Below are 18375 nucleotides of genomic sequence, written 5' to 3'. Positions count from 1 at the left end.
GGAGGAGGGTCAGCGGGCTTTCCAGAGTCCCCTCTGAGCGCAGTGTCCTGGAGCAGGGCTGTTTTTCCTTGAACCTGCTTTCACTTTCCCCAGGAAGGAATTCAAGGACTGGAGCTGAATACCACCCTGTTACCTGGAGGCCATGAGAAAGAGAAATTGCTGGATGCCCTCTGTCTAGATTGATTTAAAGGAGTTGCTCATTTTGAAGCTGATATTAACATATATGATGAACTGATATTAAAATTCTAGAAAGAGTGAAAGTGAAGTTGCTGCTGCTGCTGCTGAGTCGCTTCAGTCGTGTCCAACTCTGTGCAACCCCACAGACGGCAGCCCACCAGGCTCCCCTGTCCCTGGGATTCTCCAGGCAAGAACACTGGAGTGGGTTGCCATTTCCTTCTCCAATGGATGAAAGTGAAAAGTGAAAGTGAAGTCGTGAAGTCGTGTCCGACTCTTAGTGACCCCATGGACTGCAGCCTACCAGGCTCCCCCGTCCATGGGATTTTCCAGGCAAGAGTACTGCAGTGGGTTGCCATTTCCTTCACCAAATTAGAAGTAAAAAGGCCACATTAGAAACGGTTACTGTCATAGTTTAGGAAACTGAAGCCTCGCGTAGTGGGGAGCGGCTCACTCTCCATGATGGGGCAGGAGACAGGGGGAGTGAGGCTGAGACCATGCAGGTTTCACAATCTGACACCAACGTGAACTTCTGATAAGACAGAGCTGCTCACTGGAGACCACACGCTATCTCAAAGACATCTAAGAATATTTGGTTAACAAGAAATTAAACATTTGTTTATTTGTGAGCCTATAGGGCTCAAACTAGGACGTGAACTCAGACAAAACATCGTCTGCCAAGGATCTCCAAAAAATGAGATCTCCAAAGATCTGCAAACTGGCTCCAAAACACAGATCTCAAAGACGAGGTCACACATGTCGATCAAGGCCATCAGACAGGTGCTTGCCAGCATAGACCTGAGCACAGAGGGTCATCGGGTCACTTGCCAAGGAGGGGGCTCCCTGGCCCCTGGGTCGTGGAGGAAACCAGAGCAGGTGAAGCAAATGCAACCGCGGCAAAAAAGAACCAGCAGAGCCGAGCCGGCGTGAGACAGGCTGGAACACAGCTGCAGCTGGGGACGTGCACGGGCCTCAGGGCCCAGAGGGGATCGGCCAGCACTGCCTTCAGCAGGAGCCAGCATCTGTGCCGGAGACCTGCGTCCAGAGGGGACGCGCAGGAGGTGCTCCTCCGTGGGGCTCGCCCTCCACCACCCTCGTCTGCTCCACGGGAAGGGCTGCTAGGCGGCTGGGGCCGGCCCACGGCGTGGGGCGGGGGAGACAGCAGGGGGCCCCAAAGGGGCAGGTGGGGTGCAGAGCTTGGATGGCCCGGAGGCTCCAGGGAAGGAGAGCAGACAGCTGGCCTGGCCTCATGGCTCAAGGGATTCAGAGAGAGAGGGGTGCACAGGGACAGACAGTGTGGTATGCACACTTAAGGCATCATAGATTTATTTTCTATTTTACTTTTCAAGTTATTCGCTTATTGTCATTAATTAGAAAATGCAGATAAACAATAGAAGTAGAGAAATATGAGGTAAAATTCTACCAAGCAACTTTAATGCCATCAGCATTATGCTATCCATGCCTACAGATTTTTAAACATTGCATTCTAATCATATAATGATAAAATACATTAATCTGATTCTATATTTTGAGGATCCCTATTTTATTCTTCAATTTTTAGTCTTTAGTTACCAAAAATTAAGAGAACTGAACCATCACATATTTATTCAACAATATTTGAAAAAAATGGAGATTGAAGAATCAAAGAACTTTTAAACTGAAAGAATCTTACAATATTAATGTCTCACTTACCTTTACAGTTGAGGAGATGGAGGCCCCAGTAAATTAAGAGTGTTGCCTCTTCTGGGCGCTTTTCAATAATCGAGATGCTAACCGGTACATTAAAGTCCCCTTGGTCCCTTGCTGTCCTACAGATGCTGAGTCCTGGCCCCCCTGCTCCTTAGCTCTGGGCCCCGGACCACTCCGGGCCTCACCTGCACAGTATCATTCTCCAGCATCAGTGAAACATGTATTACGAGCCAGTAACTCCTGTCAAAATGTTTTCTACCCTTTGCATGAATGAAAATAAAGACAGTGATTTCCTTTGGGAAGGAATGGGGAGAGAGGAAAGGGAATGAGACTTTGGAGGGAAGCAAAGAGACCTTAACTTGTAGCCAGTACTCTATATATTTTAAAGCTTGAAACCAAAGGGTGACATGATTACATCGGGCAATCTAGGTTGACGTACACTTGGTGTCAGAGTGTTCCTTCATTTTCCCACATGTCTGAAATTGATCATAATTTAAAATATGGATAACTCTCTCCAGCATTGCCTAATACCAATTTATTTCAATTGTTATCCCCTCCAAACGTAACAATATTAATACACAAAGGTTGTTTTTTTTGGTTGTCTTTTTACTTTTCAAAAATCTAAGCTAAGATACAGTAAAATGACACAAAGGAGAAAGAAGCTCCTGAATTATTACAAGGAAAGCAGTGTGGACCCCCAGGTCCCAGCCCACGACTGGGCTGGGGCCCCAAGCCACGGAAGCCTCTCGGCGCTCTGTTCCGACGCGGGTCACCTCTGTCCTCCCCCGTGTTCAAGCCTGTCCTGTGGAGCCTCCACAGCTTGCCTGACCTCACACGTGGTGGAGTCCAGCGTATCCCTCTCTCCCCTGCTGCAAGAGATGTGGCCTGGATCCCTGGATCGAGAAGATCCCCTGGAGGAGGACATGATAATCCACTCCAGGATTCTTGCCTGGAGACTCCCATGGACAGAGGAGCCTGGCAGGCTGCAGCCCATGGGGCCACAGAGAGCTGGACATGACTGAGCACTGTCCCCTGCATCCTGCCAACTGCCTCCGCCCGGCAGGTCTGGAGCAGATCGGGGCCTGTGCCTGTGGTGGCCCTGATGGGAAGTCCCTCAAGTCTGGTTGTGTTTTTGTGATGTTACCAGGTGATGCTGCTCTGTGACTAGATCCAGGGATTCAGTGAAGTCTACAGAATGCCAGTGTTCTAATTCTACAGTGCATTTTTGCTTTACTAGAATATTTTCATGAGGAGAAGCTCACAATAGGCTTCGTGGAGGCACAGTAAGGGTTTGATGTTATCTTTTTATTTACTGTTGTCAAAATAATTAATTTGTTCCCTATCATCCTCCAAAGGGGACCAATTAGGTTTACTAAAATTTCTTGCTAATAAGCAGATTTAAACATATCTAACAGGCTTCTATAGACTATAATCACTGTCTCTACTGAAGTTCAGCCTGTTCACCTTCAGCCAGCAGGAGCCTGTTCAAGCTGAATCTCCAGTCTTCTGGATACGGCTCACGTCGCCTTCGAGAGCTCTCTGTTCTGGTGTGTCAAGATGCTCCAGATTCATTCTGTACCTTCGCTGCTTCGTTTTTCTTAGAAACTCTGGTTTCTTCTACGTGGAGATATTTCTAGAACAGCACGTAGGTGCTAGGGATGATCTTTGCCATCAGGCTGGTAATGTTTTTAGGCTTTTTCAGTGCCTGGATACTAAAACAGTTCTGAAGAAGAAAAGGAGAAGGGAGAAAAAACACTTTTCAGAGTAAGAACAGCCCCTGGCATTGACAACTGTGACTTAGCATCCAGGTGGCCGATTCTCACTGCATGACATCCTGATACAAGTTCACACTCAGAAAGACGGGTATTGAAGTACCTATTTCAAATGAATAGATTTTAGAATCCTAATTTTAATTCTAATCCACCTTAATTGATTCACTTTTTTTCTTCACCTCTGGGTTCTCAATTTTCAAAGAAAATGAAGAGGAAAGTGAACTTCCTGTAAACAAAGAATTTAAGCATTCTCAAGGCTCTGGACCAATTTCACAAAGGTCTGCCAGACCCTCTCCCTCTTGTCAACTTTTTAGGTCATTTTTCTGGTTTAACCCTTTCCATAGGGTTAAACCACTCTGGGGCTTCCCTGTGGCTCAGCTGGTGAAGAATCCGCCTGCAATGTAGGAGACCCTGGTTCAATTCCTGAGTCAGAAAGTTCCCCTGGAGAAGGGGTAAGCTACCCACCCAGTATTCTTGGGGTTCCCTGGTGGCTCAGATGGTAAAGAATCTGCCTGCAATGTAGGAGAGTTCGGTTCAATTCCTGGGTTGGGAAGATCCCCTGGAGGAGGGCATGGCAACCCACTCCAGTATTCTTGCCTAGGGAATCCCCATGGACAGAGGAGCCTGGCAGGCTACAGTCCATGGGGTCGCACAGAGTCGGACACGACTGAGCAACTAAGCCCAGCACACAGGCCGCTCTGGACTAGAACAATTTCACAGCCACCTGATTTTCCCCACAGGGTAGGGGTGCTGCATCTCCAATCCTTAACAAACCCGAGAGTCATCTATTACACAAAGTAAGTGTTCAAAGATACACCGAATAGGAGAAAATTCTCACCCTACGCATTGTCACACTACCATTAGAAGATCTAATATGTTTGAGGAAGTGTGGCAAGCTGACTAGAAGATTTGATAGCGTGGCTTCAGACGTGCACACACAGAAGATGGTACTTTAAAGCATCGAGGATGCACAGAGACCCTCTCCAGACACTCAACAGCCCTGAAACCAGAAGGGGTGTTTTCTCAGGGTTATGAGATTTGAATGGAGATTAAGGGAAAATGTGGGTCCTCTACTGTCCACTGGGTCCCATTTAAATAATTATCTCCAGTGGGCCCACTTCGAAAATTCAGTTGTCGCTCAGTCGTGTCCGACTCTTTGTGACCCCTTGGACTGCAGCACGCCAGGCCTCCCTGTCCATCACCAACTCCCGGAAATTACTCAAACTCACGTCCATCAAGTCGGTGATGCCATCCAACCACCTCATCCTCTGTCGTCCCCTTCTCCTCCTTCGAAAACGAGACACAAACATCTTATAAAAATAAAACCAAATTAGAACACCAAAGAAATGATTTAAAGAAAATAAAGATTAAAAACCCCTTATCTTAACAAGCCTACTACTAGTCTTGAACGATATGGCTATTTTGCTGGTGCTGATCTATGGTAAATTATTATTTTGAGGGCATATTTGACCAACTATGGGGAAGGTTAATAAATACCTATAATATGTCAGAAGTAGATTGGCAAAAAGACTGAGAAATACAGTACTGAGTGTCCATGCCCAAGTTAACTATTGACACATTCTGTCCCACTCCAAAATAATAAACATTCGATTAAACACAAAGACCCTCTTGTATCATGGGTTTTTTGTATTATTTGAGTCACCAGACACACAGCAAACCTTATTTTCATTATTCTTTTTGGTTGTTTTGATCAATTTCACCGAAAGAAAGTGCGTCCAGGCATGGAATTCACCTACAGCCACAGGATATCCTATATTTTAGTAGATTTGTTCTCTTTGTATCAATTTCTGTCGAGATTTAGGCCTTATATTTTTGTAGTTGAAGTATAATTTGATTCTGTTCCAGATATACTAAGTACTTATTTTTCCCTAACTCTTAAAACTTTAGGACACACAGCAATGAAGAGAAATTTGTTTCTCCAATTTTTTTTTTTCACTTTCTCAGTAACTTCCCCCACGTTCTTTATCTTGCGTAACTTCTAAAGTACATTTTGGAGTTACGAAACATGACTATTAAAACTTTTTCTTGTGTGTTACATTCACAGTTACTGCCCCGAAGTCTTGAAAATCACAGAGACGCGTCCGTGCTGACGGGGCCTCCTGCCTGTCGAGGGGCCTCCTGCGCAATGACTTTCCTGCCCTTGTGAGCACTCCCTGCTTCTCAGACTTGGAGCTCACGCCGTCCGGGACCAGCAGCCTTTCTTGATTGCTAACTGTAGCGCCTCTGGGGTCCAGGCGTCTTCTCTCTCTTCATCTATTTTTTGACCAGAGTGAAAAGACTGTCACAATATTCTGTTAGTGAGCCGTCTCTTGGGCCTGGTGAGCGGTCACTCCCCCTCTGACCGCGAGGCCTCCCCACACTGCCTGCCACAGGGCTTTGTCACCTCTGCCAGCCTCCCCCAAGCTCTTCTTTCGGGCCCATCGTCGGCCTTGCTTGGCAGTGATGATACTTCTTCAGGTTCCGTCCTTGGTTTTCACTGGGCCTCCCATCTGATTTTTGTTATATATTCCATTTCAAGTACACGGTGTCCTTTCCACCAGCCAGGTCCTTCAAAGAAAACCTGCCTTCCAGGCGTCCACGGCTTTCCGTACAGAGTGAGGAAAGAGAACGCAGAGGGCATGCCGCCTTGCCTTCTTACCTACGGTTTGACTCCTGGTCCTCAGTGGACGCCCATACCCCCGCCTGTGTCCATGTCTCCGCTGTGGAAGGTGGTCCCGTGGTGACCCGACAGAGTGCCTCTCCCCAAGGTCTCAGGACCCTCAGGAACCCAACAATGCTTCTGTCTGCTGTTGGCAAGTGGAGCAGAGTGCTTGCCCTCGAAGCTGGGCACTTGTGGACGGGCGTTGTCGGGGCAAAGCTGTCAGGAACCACTTCTTTCAATAACAGGTTGCAGTCACGAGCATCGGGACCGACATCCTAGACAGAAATGTCCCCTCTCTCTGCATCTCTCTGCATCTCAGCAACTTAGAAGGGCACTTCTGAATCCATCTCTCTACGCTGGATGAGTGTACACTCAGTGAGATACTCAAAAATATTGTGACTGTGTAAACGTTATTCAGTCAATCTTGTCCTAGAGAAATGTTTATGAAAGCCACAAAATCCATGTGGAGCTTGTTTTAGAGGAAGTGATCAGTCAGCGAGCAACTTCTACCCCGTTTCATTTTCCAGGCTGCTGCTCATTAATAGCTTGTATTTGTCTATCTAAATAATAGTAATAACGCTAAAGATGATTACCTATCAAGACAGTTTCCCCTACTGCTTGTATTCCCGTGACATTCCTATGTCTGCAAGGGTCCTTGCTTGATTTCAACCAGACTCCTGAAAAGGGAGCAGCTCCAATATTGCAATAAGAACGCTGCCCTGTGACTGCTATCGTAACAGGGGCCAGAAGATGGAATCTAGGCCCTGCCGGAGAGAAGAAAGTACTTCCCGATCTGTAGACGTCTGTAGGGGGGGCAAAAGCGATTTGGTAGTGCGCTCACCCAGTCAGTGCTTCTACCAAACTTGACTGACAATATCAACTTGTGAGCCCCTCTAATGGACCAGATACTTAGATAAGACCTGGAAGAACAACAGTAGCAACTGCTTACAGGACAGCCTTGCACGCTGCACGGTAGGATGGGAGCTTTACGCATGTTGATTGTCTCACTGCAAGTGCCTCGTGCTCTGTGAGGTCAGTCACATGACCACCCGCAGACACAGCAGGAAGCTGTGAATGTACCCGTGCTCAGACTGAGCCCTTCCTCTAAAACAAGCTCCACGCGGATTTTGTTGCTTCCATAAACATTTCTCTAGGACAAGACTGACGGAATAATGTTTACATATTCACAATATTTTTGAGTATTTCACTGAGTATACACTCATCCAGTGAAAAATCGGAACTCTATTAAAGTTCTCCTTTCAGAAAATGACCTAGGCTTATTTATAAAGCAGTTCTCCAACAAATTAAATCTACTTTTTGTGGGTGGTCACATTTTCTTTTTGTATTCAACATCATCGTCACAATTCTGTATTTCACTTATTCCACGCATGTGTGTGTGAACTTGAAAATGCTTTCTGTCTCTCCTGTGGTGTGTCACGGTGTGCTTGGACAGAAGTGTCAATCACATTTGCATCCGCCACGAGTAATTCCAGATGAACTTCTGTCCTAAAGCTTTTCTTAATTTAGGGCAAATGCTGTTTCCACGACGCCAGGCTCCATCAAAATGTGTCTTCTTAATCTCATTGCAAAAATAAAGTTTTATCTTGAGTGTCAGATTTCTTAACCAAACTGACCAGGAACTCCACGATCAAGCCAGGTCTTTCATCTCTGACAGTAAAGAATTAGCTGATTCTGTGATTTAATCGGGTTCCTTCTTCAAACTGTCTGATGGCAGTGAAACAAAACTGGCCTCTTCCAACTGTGTGTGAAGTTTTCCTTCAGCCATCAGAGCCTGCACAATAGCACTGATTGCTGTATGTTTTCTACAGGCACAAGGACACTTGGATTCAGGAGAGAAAAGATGATTTTAAGAATACGTTCATGACCTCAGAGAAATGTTCTGTTTCACTGAACAGTCAGTAATCTCACGTCTGTGGGCACAACCTTCATTTTCATCAGGATAGTGCAGGACAAGGAAAGAAGGAGAATTGTCAGCAATCAGAGGGGACCTGAGGGACACAGGGACCTGGGCGATGGCTGGACATCAGAGCATGAAGTGCTGAGAAAAATGGGCAGAACCTGAAGAAGGTCTGCAGCTAAGTTAATAGCATCGCACCGACATTTTGATGGTCCTGTCGTATGGTCATCTTGACAATATTGATTCTTCCGACCCAAGAACATGGTATGTCTTCTCATTTGTCTGTGTGGTCTTCCATTTCTTTCATCAGTGTCTTAATAGTTTTGGGAATACAGGGCTTTCACCTCCTTGGGCAGGTTTATCCCTAGGCATTTTATTCTCTTTAATGCAATGGTGAATGGGATTGTTTTCCTAATTTCTTCTTCTGGTCGTTCACTGTTAGTGTTTAGAAATGCAACAGATTCTGCATAGTAGTTTTGTACCCTGCAATTTCACCAACACTGATAAGCAACCCCTATCAAAATACCGATGGCATTTTTCACAGAACTAGAATAAATAATTTTAGAGTTTGTCCGGAAACATAAAAGACCCTGAAGAGCCAGAACAGTCATCTGGTCTCTTAGACGTCCCTGTTTTTGATGACCTTGATACTTTTGAGAAGTAATCAGATATTCTGTAGAATGCCCCTCAGCTTAACTTAGCCTGATGTTTCCTTCATAGTCAGGCTACAGTAATGTGTTTCTGGGAGAAGACCCCAGAGATAAGGCTCCGTCCTCATTACCCCAAAACAAGTGTCTTTGCTGTCAACATGATTCGTGCCCGGTGGGGGTGAACTTGACCACCTGGCTGACGCGGTGCTTGTCCAGTTCTCTGCTATGAGGTACATCCATGCCCACCCCCACCTCCATCCCCTTTGGAAGGAAAGGACCACGCTCAGCCCACGCACACAGTGGAGGCTGTGCCCCACCTCCTGAGCCTGGATTGTCTGTGTCATTTATTTGGAGTTCTCGTGCATGGGAGGTTTGTTTGTTCTTCATTCATTTATTTCTTGAATCCTTTATTCATGTAAGTGTAACTCTTCACTATTCTATATTGGGGGTTTTTAACCCAATACTATGCTATGCATTTTGTTGCTGAATTTCTTGCCCTTGGCCACTGGGAGCCTTTCAGCTGCTCCTCTGTTGTGCCCCCATCATTGTGTTCTTTGAGTGCGTGCTTTTTTTCTGGAACCATGAGATTTTCCAAGCCTATCTTGTATATTCCCTGCCCTACTCCTGGAATCAGCGACTTTCCTAGGGAAGCTTTCAGGAGAATAGTGTCAGAAGCCAAGGCCTGCCTCCTGGGTGAGTTCATTGCTACTGGGCAGCACTTCTTCTAGACCCTCCCAGCTGACAGTGTAGGAAACGAGCGCTACGTTTACTAACTGAAAGCACTGGGTCGGCCAACACAGTTTGCTTGGGTTTTGCTGTAAGACCTCATGGAACACATACTGACAGTTACCTCTCTATGCATCCGTCTGTTGCTGTGCTAAAGCAAACACGAGCCCGCGCTGACGTCTCCAAGTCTAGCTCAGTGCCACCTGGTCCTCCCTGGTCTTCTGTTTCATTTTAGGATACATGTTCTGTCTTTCTAGCCACTTAGATTTCTCTTATTAAAATAGTTACCTGTGGCAACTCACTTTTTCTCTTCCCATTTATACAGTTTTAGAATAAGATAAACATTTGTGTTTGAATTGTGTGCAAATAAAGGAGACTTGACTCCAAGTGGGAGTTTGAAAGACCCTCTTATGATTAAAAGCTTCAGATAAACATGTTTACCATTTCAGGAGGCCGTTTGGAGGGCTTTCATGTCTGCCCAGCTGTCCTCAGCTAAGTTCTATACAAGTGAAGCAGGCAGACAGCCCAGCCGCAAGCAGGTCCTCTATGACCATCATGTGAGCTTTAGGGTAGATAATGAGCAGTTCTCTACTATCAGAAATGCTATTTGATTTTCTATTTAAATGAGTTTACCACTCCTCAGGACTCCTTCAGATCATCTCTTCAGAACTTACATGAGTGAATGTTTGATCAGTCTGCTAATTGTCTGATCTATTGTTAATTGTCTGTTAACAATAGATCTGTCAGCAGCAGCAGTCTGACCTATTGTTCGTGTGACAGCAAACACTATGACAAACGTCACAGGCTGTCTCTCGTGTGAGTCTCCAGGCGGCCTTCGCTCCTCAGGTAGAATCTGCTAAATCACCTGAGAAGTGTCTAAAGTGCTTTCAGATCATTGGTAGGTGGGTATACCTCCTGGAAACAGTAAGAGCTGACATGTGAAGCCAGGAACATCTAGAACCGCAGATCTGGAAGGCAAAGAGGAGCGGGTCCCAGGGTTGAAGGTGGACCAAAGCCCACAGACTTAGACTGCCCAGGAGATGCTCATTTCTTGAGGATGAATGGCAGCAGTCAGGCTCTCGTAGGCAATGACATTTTCAGGTCAGGTCAGTTCTGTCGCTGAGTCGTGTCTGACTCTTTGCGACCCCCTGGACTGCAACACGCCAGGCTTCCCTGTCTCTCACCAACTCCCGGAGCTTGCTCAAACTCATGTCCATCAGGTCGGTGATGCGATCCAACCCTCTCATCCTCTGTCGTCATACGTTTTTTTGTTATGTTCAGTGCCACCGTTTCTCAATATACTTGGCCGGCGATGCTTCCTGATCTGGGGACTGTCGTCTGAGTGCTGTTCTCCAGTCTCCTAGGCTTGCTGGTTGTATGCTGGAGCTGGGAGAAATGGTTCTTATGTCAGTAAATGCTTCACGTTTGTCCCCCATGCCAAGGGTGGGGGGAAGCAGGGAACAAGGACTGTGTATTTTAACATTATCACAGCACCGGACCCTGTTAAACCAGGCTGACTGTGGGCTCCTCTGAAAGCCCACAGAAGTGATAGAAAGGGATCATGTGAAGGCTTAACCCCAAGGAAACAAGATCAGTGAAATGGAAGAAAAGACAATGAGGTTTCAGAAGCAGAAAGGCATGTGGATGAAGGGCAGCGGTACCCACACCCACGGTCCACGACCCTCCACAGACAGCGCAGAGGTGGGCAGAGGTGGGACCCAGAGACTGGAGGGATCCGGGCCATGCACCTTGCAAGCCAGGGCAGAAGCGGGCTGAGGTCCGAGGCATCTCCCGGAAGTCTGTCTGAGTTGAGAAGCAGTCGTGTTCATGCAGCTCTGTCTCCTCCCCGATGGCCACTCTCCAGCGAGTCAGAGACCTGGAGGCTTGTTTTAGAGAGGCTGAGCCCCAGGTCTCAGGGGGCTGGCACAGACCTGAGACAGCCTGGGGGCCCGGAGGAGAACAGACACGGGAAGTGAGTCCCCCGACTGCCTTCTCAGAAGCAAGGCAGATGGACCGGAACACCGCAGGTGGAATTCTGTAGGCTCTTCCCTAAGGACACCGAGAGTCTCCAAAGACACGCTGACGGCACCTCTGAACCTTCCCTGGAAGCCGTTCATCCAGACCAGCCCATGTGTGGCTGGGCGACCACAAGCCTGTGCATCCACGCAGACCTTCAGATCAGCTTTCAAGGGCAAGGATTTCCAGACGTCTGCGAATAGCCTCCAATATGAAAAGCAGATACAAAACCAAACACAAGGAAAGAAAAACTCAGAAACTTGTAGGACAAAAGTTACAGAAGAAAAATTCAAGAAATAATATTTTCAGGACAATAAGAGAAGATGATGCTTACCTAAAATAAGAATGAGAATTGGTATGAAAAGGAAGGGGACTCGAAGAGCCAGAAAGATCCCTTGCATATTAAAATTTGATAGCATGTGCGAAAAATCCAATAGGAGAGTTGGAAGAAAATCTTCTAAAACTTCCTAGAAAGTAGAACTAAAAAAAATAGATGTAAAATAAAAGAAAAAAGGATAAGATGATTACAAGATTCATACATGGAGTTCAATGCCTGGCTAATAGGAGATTCAGAAAAAGAGAATAATAACAGAGAAGTCTATTATTCAAGAACTAAAATTACATATGCCCACACTTGAAGGGGCTTCCCTGGTGGCTTAGATGATGAAGAATCTGCCTAGAATGCAGCAGACCTGGGTTCAACCCTGAGTCAGGGAAGTTCCCCTGGAGAAGGGAATGGCTGCCCACACCAGTATTCTTGCCTGAAGAATCCCATGGGCAGAGGAGCCTGGCAGGCTACAGTCCACGGGTCACAAAGAACTGGGCATGACTGAACAACTAACACTTTCACGCACACATAGAGGGCACTGAATCACAGATGAGGAAGCTGCAGTGAGGACCCAAACCGACGGCAGGAAGACACACAACCCTGAACTCCAAAACACGCAGGAAGGCGCTGGGGCTCACACAGAAGCCCCGGGAGCCTGACACCCAGCAAGCTTTTCTGCGGCAGCATAAGAGAAAACGCTTCCAAAATTCTGAAGAAAGGCGCCTTCCAGCCTCGAATTCTACCCAGTTAACCTAACACACGTAAGAATAGGAAACAATTGTAAACACGCCAAGTGCAGTCGGCCTCATTGATCATAAGCCTCTGCCCATCCCCTGTCTTCCTTATTAACAGGGAAGCGCCCCCAAGTCAACCCCAGCACTAGGAATGTTTATGTTGCGTATACCTGCCAGTGACATGCATGCCGAAGTCTGCTGCTGAGAGGTTTCTCCTCCCCCTTCCAGATGAAAGGACAGAGCTGGTGAGGACAAGACTGGGTCCCGTCATCCCAGAGCACAGACTTGAGGCTGGAGGCAGAGCAGAGGAGGCGTGATGGAGACACAGCCTGGACTGGACTCCTTGACGACATAGCAGACCTGAGCCAGACCTGAGCTTCAAACCTGTGCTTCTTGCCGTGTGACATCCAGAAATAACACCTCAACTCTGTGAGTGTAAGAGGAGAAGTGTATTTTCTGCTACAAGCAGTCAAATTCAACCCTGATCGAGTGCCAATGATTAGCCTCTTTCTACCCACTCTTTCTTATGAAGCTACTGCAGGATGGGCTCCATCCAAATTGAAGTGGTAACCAGAGAAGGAGAAGGGCAAGGGATTTGACTCAGGAAGAGGATAAAGGAGTTCACAACAGAATAACAAATGCAGCTCCATGGATAACCTCAGGGCCTCAAGCCTAGAGGGAAGGTGGCCCACGACGGATCAGGAAGACCTGGACCCTGTACGGGGCATTCCAAGAGGAGGATGGGAGGCCGGGCTTGCCTGATGGGGAGAGCATCCTCTGTTAAGTGCTGGGACCTGAATCATAAACGGGAACAAGCTGTGTAAACAAGCCAAGAGAATGACTATGCTACTGTTTTAATAAACACAAGTGTGCAAGAAGGGCATGAAATCATTGTACCTACAAGCCTCAGTCTTGAATACTTTTTGTAACAATTATAAAGTAAACTCTGGGCAGTTTTTCCTCAAAATTATGGTCTAATGGTTTTGGAGTTTGGGTGGGGACTGTTGCTGTGTTTACAATGTGGATGAGAGGGCTAAGCCTAGTCTTCAAATCTGGAAAGGCAGTCGGTGAATCTCAGCCGGAAACAAGCAAACCAAAAACAAAGCACAATAGGAATACAATTCAGAAACAGAAGGGCAAATAGAATTATAGCCAAACATAAGCGCAAATGGTTAAACTTGTAAGTGGCGACTTCTAAGGATGGGATAACTAATGAATATAATTTTCCTCACCTTGGAGAACTGCTTGATTTTTTAAAATCTAAGTGAATGTATAATTTTGATAAAATTAAAAAGACTAAATAACATGTTGAAGATGCCAAAATTAGGTTTATGTTAATAGCTTCATTTTCTGCCAAAATATGGGCTTCCTTCTCACTCACCTGGGTCAGTCTCTAATTTTCCATCTCTTCCAATTTAGAATATTTCTAGTCTAGTGTAGCGGAGAAGGCAATGGCACCCCACTCCAGCACTCTTGCCTGGAAAATCCCATGGATGGAGGGGCCTGATAGGCTGCAGTCCATGGGGTCGCTAAGAGTCAGGCACGATTGAGCGACTTGACTTTCACTTTTCACTTTCATGCATTGGAGAAGGAAATGGCAACCCACTCCAGTGTTCTTGCCTGGAGAATCCCAGGGACAGGGGAGCCTGGTGGGCTGCCGTCTATGGGGTCGCACAGAGTCGGACACGACCTAAGTGACTTAGCAGCAGCAGCAGCAGTCTAGTGTAGCATAGTTCTAGTCCAGAAAAATATCTGCTTCTGCTTCATTGACTAAGCTAAATGCTTTGACTGCGTGGATCACAAGCGTGGAAAATTCTTCCAGAGATGAAATACCAGACCACTTCACTTGCCTCCTGAGAAATCTGTATGCAGATCAAGAAGCAGTTAGAACAGGACATGTAACAACATTCTGGCTCCAAATCGAGAAAGGAGTACGTCAAGGCTGTATATTGTCACCCTGCTTATTTAACTTATATGCAGAGTACATCATGAGAAACGCTGGACTGGAAAAAGCACAAGCTGGAATCAAGATTGCCAGGAGAAATATCAATAACCTCAGATATGCAGATGATACCACCCTTATGGCAGAAAGTGAAGAGGAACTAAAAAGCCCAAAAAGAAGAGTGAAAAAAGCTGGCTTAAAACTCAACATTCAGAAAACTAAGATCATGGCATCCAGTCCCGTCGCTTCATGGCAAAAAGATGGAGAAACAGTGGAAACAGTGGCAGATTTTATTTTGGGGGGCTCCAAAATCAGTGCAGATTGTGGCTGCAGCCATGACATTAAAAGACTCTTGCTCCTTGGAAGAAAAGCTATGGCCAACCAAGACAGCATATTAAGAAGCAGAGATATTACTTCACCGACAAAGGTCCATATAGTCAAAGCTATGGTTTTTCCAGTGGTCATGTATGGATGTGAGAGTTGGACTATAAAGAAAGCTGAGTGCTGAAGAATTGATGCTTTTGAACTGTGGTGTTGGAGAAGACTCTTGAGAGTCCCTTGGACTGCAAGGAGATCCAACCAGTCCATCCTAAAGGAGATCGGTCCTGGCTGTTCATTGGAAGGACTGATGTTGAAGCTGAAACTCCAATACTTTGGCCACCTGATGCGAAGAGCTGACTCATTTGAAAAGACTCTGATGCTGGGCAAGATTGAGGGCAGGAGGAGAAGGGGACAACAGAGGATGAGATGGATGGAGGGCATCACTGACTCAATGGACATGAGTTTGAGCAAGCTCTGGGAGTTGGTCATGGACAGGGAAGCCTGGTGTGCTGCAGTCCATGAGGTCACAAAGAGTCGGACACGACTGAGAGACTGAAATAAACTGAGTCTAGTGACAAGCAATACAAATGAAATAAAGGCACAGAAAGATAATATCAGATTTCAAAGTGTAACTACTCTGAGCTAAAATGAGTACTTTTGAAATATAAGAATATGCACAATTTACACCTTTATGAAAAATGGCCACAGGACAGTCTGCCCACGTGTGGAAAGAGTCCCATGGAGATGCTTTTGTCTTTGTTGTCGTTCAGTCTTTTCAGCTGTGTCCGTCCCTCTCTCTGAGGCCCCATGCATGTGTAGCCTGCCAGGCTCCTCTGTCCATGGGATTTCCCAGGCAGGAATACTGGAATGGGTTGCCATTTCTTTCTCCAGGGGATCTTCCCAACCCAGGGAGCAAACTCATCTCTGGCATTGGCAGGCAGATTGCTTACCACGGAGCCACCAGAGAAGCCCTATTGAGATTCACGTGACCACCACAAACCCTAAGTACTCTTTCTGATACAGAATACTGCCAGGGACCTCTATTCTCCTCCAAACGTCTCCTTTCTTAACATGTCTTATTAACTCTGTGCATCTCATGAGTACACGGGCAAGGTATGTGCAGGGTGCGTCCACTTCTGGAGACTTGGGGGCTGAGATCTTTCCCAGGCTCGCCCCGGCCAACAGCTGAATTCATCCCCTTGCCCTCCAAGGCCGGGTGTCCCTGTCTCCACGCAGACTGTCAGCGGGGGTCAGGCTTTCCTCTCCATGCAGGCCGCCCACGCTTCTCCTCCTGCGCTCATCTGACTCCCCTCCTAAGGCTTCATTTGAGCTTTGTACGCAGAGCATAGATCTCTGATTTGGTCACTCACGTTATTTAAACCATTTTCTGTGGCTCTCTTTTCTATTAAACTATAAGTATCTTATGACTGCCTGCAAGTCAAACATGGGTATGCTGTGAACCTGTTATGTAGAGAAAAATAACTTAGGAGTTTCGGACTCTTTCACAGCTTCTTACAGATCACCACCGAAACAGCGTGGTATTAAACATGGTCTTTCTTTCCCAATTATTGGATATTCCACTTGTAAACAACTACACAAAAATAAAGGAGCTCCTTTAAATACTCCAACTAGTTTAAGAACATCATTTATAAACTTATGAATCCAAAGCTCTGCATTGCATGCATGTCCTCTTGCCCTTTTGTTGTCTAAAGCCATCGTCATGCCCTGAATTTGCAACTGCGTCAGTGAACCCTGGCACTAGGTTGGAGAGCAGCTCTGACTCTACAGATGGCAATCTGCTAGCATGTGGAAGACAAGTGAAAATGAAGACGGGAAGTGACAGAAGTCAGATATTCACCTGGGCTTCTCTGACACACCTCCTCTTCCTCTAATGATGGAACTTGGGTGAAGCACACACACAGCGTGAGGCATGGATCTTCAGAATAATAGTTTAACTTTGGGGAAGGGTTCCTATCTGATCTGGATTCCATGGCCAAGTTCCCTGCTGGAAACCACCGTTCCCCCTCCTTGCTCACTGAATCGTTTGAAACAGTCCATTAAAGCAAGGTTAAAGGACTTCCGCACATATTTGCACTTTCCAGATGGCACTAGTGGTAAAGAGCTTCCCGCCAGTGCAGAAGGCATGAGAGACCTGGTGTTGATCCCTGGGCTTGGAAGATCCCCTGGAGAACGGCATGGCAACCCACTCCAGCGTTCTTCCCCGGATAATCACATGGACAGAGGAGCCTAGAGGGCTACAGTCCACAGGGTCCCAAAGAGTCGGACACAACTGAGGTGACTCAGCATGCATGCAAATATATAGGTATATATCAGTTCAGTTCAGTCGCTCAGTCGTGTCTGACTCTTTGTGAACCCATGGACTGCAGCATACCAGGCCTCCCTGTCCATCACCAACTCCCAGAGTTTATTCAAACTCATCGTCAGTGATACCACCCAACCACCTCATCCTCTGTCGTCCCCTTCTCCTCCTGCCCTCAATCTTTCCCAACATCAGGGTCTTTTCCAATGAGTCAGTTCTGGGCTTCAGGTGGCCAAAGGATTGGAGTTTCACCTTCAGCATCAGTCCTTCCAAGGAATATTCAGGACTGATCTCCTTTAGGATGGACTGGTTGGATCTCCTTGCAGTCCAAGGGACTCTCAAGAGTCTTCTCCAACACCACAGTTCAAAAGCATCAATTCTTAAGTGCTCAGCTTTCTTCACAGTCCAACTCTCACATCCATACATGAGTACTGGAAAAACCATAGCTTTGACTAGTCAGACCTTTGTCAGCAAAGTAATGTCTCTGCTTTTGAATATGCTATCTAGGTTGGTCATAACTTTCCTTCCAAGGACTAAGTGTCTTTTAATTTCATGGCTGCAGTCACCACCTGTACTGATTTTGGAGCCCAGAAAAATAAAGTCTCTCACCGTTTCCATTGTTTCACCTTCTGTTTGCCACGAAGTGATGGGACGGGATGCCATGATCTTCGTTTTCTGAAAGTTGAGTTTTAAGCCAGCTTTTTCACTCTCCTCTTTCACTTTCATCAAGAGGCTCTTTAGTTCCTCTTTGCTTTCTGTCAAAAGGGTGGTGTCATCTGCATATCTGAGGTTATTAATATTTCTCCCAACAATTTTGATTCTAGCTTGTGCTTTATCCAGCCCGGCATTTCTCATGATGTACTCTGCATAGAAGTTAAATAAGCAGGTGACAATACACGGCCTTGACACACTTCTCTCCCAATTTGGAACCAGTCTGTTGTTCCATGTCCAGTTCTAACTGTTGCTTCTTGACCTGCATACAGATTTCTCAGGAGACAGGTCAGGTGGTCTGGTATTCCCATCTCTTGAGGAATTTTCCACAGTTTGCTGTGATCCACATAATCAAAGGCGTAGTCAATAAAGCAGAAGTTGATGTTTTTCTGGAACTCTCTTGCTTTTTATA

Source organism: Bos indicus x Bos taurus, chromosome 8 (genome assembly GCF_003369695.1).
Source record: "Bos indicus x Bos taurus breed Angus x Brahman F1 hybrid chromosome 8, Bos_hybrid_MaternalHap_v2.0, whole genome shotgun sequence".
Taxonomy (NCBI): domain Eukaryota; kingdom Metazoa; phylum Chordata; class Mammalia; order Artiodactyla; family Bovidae; genus Bos; species Bos indicus x Bos taurus.
The sequence above is the reverse complement of the archived record's forward strand: the minus strand, read 5'-3'. Positions refer to the sequence as shown.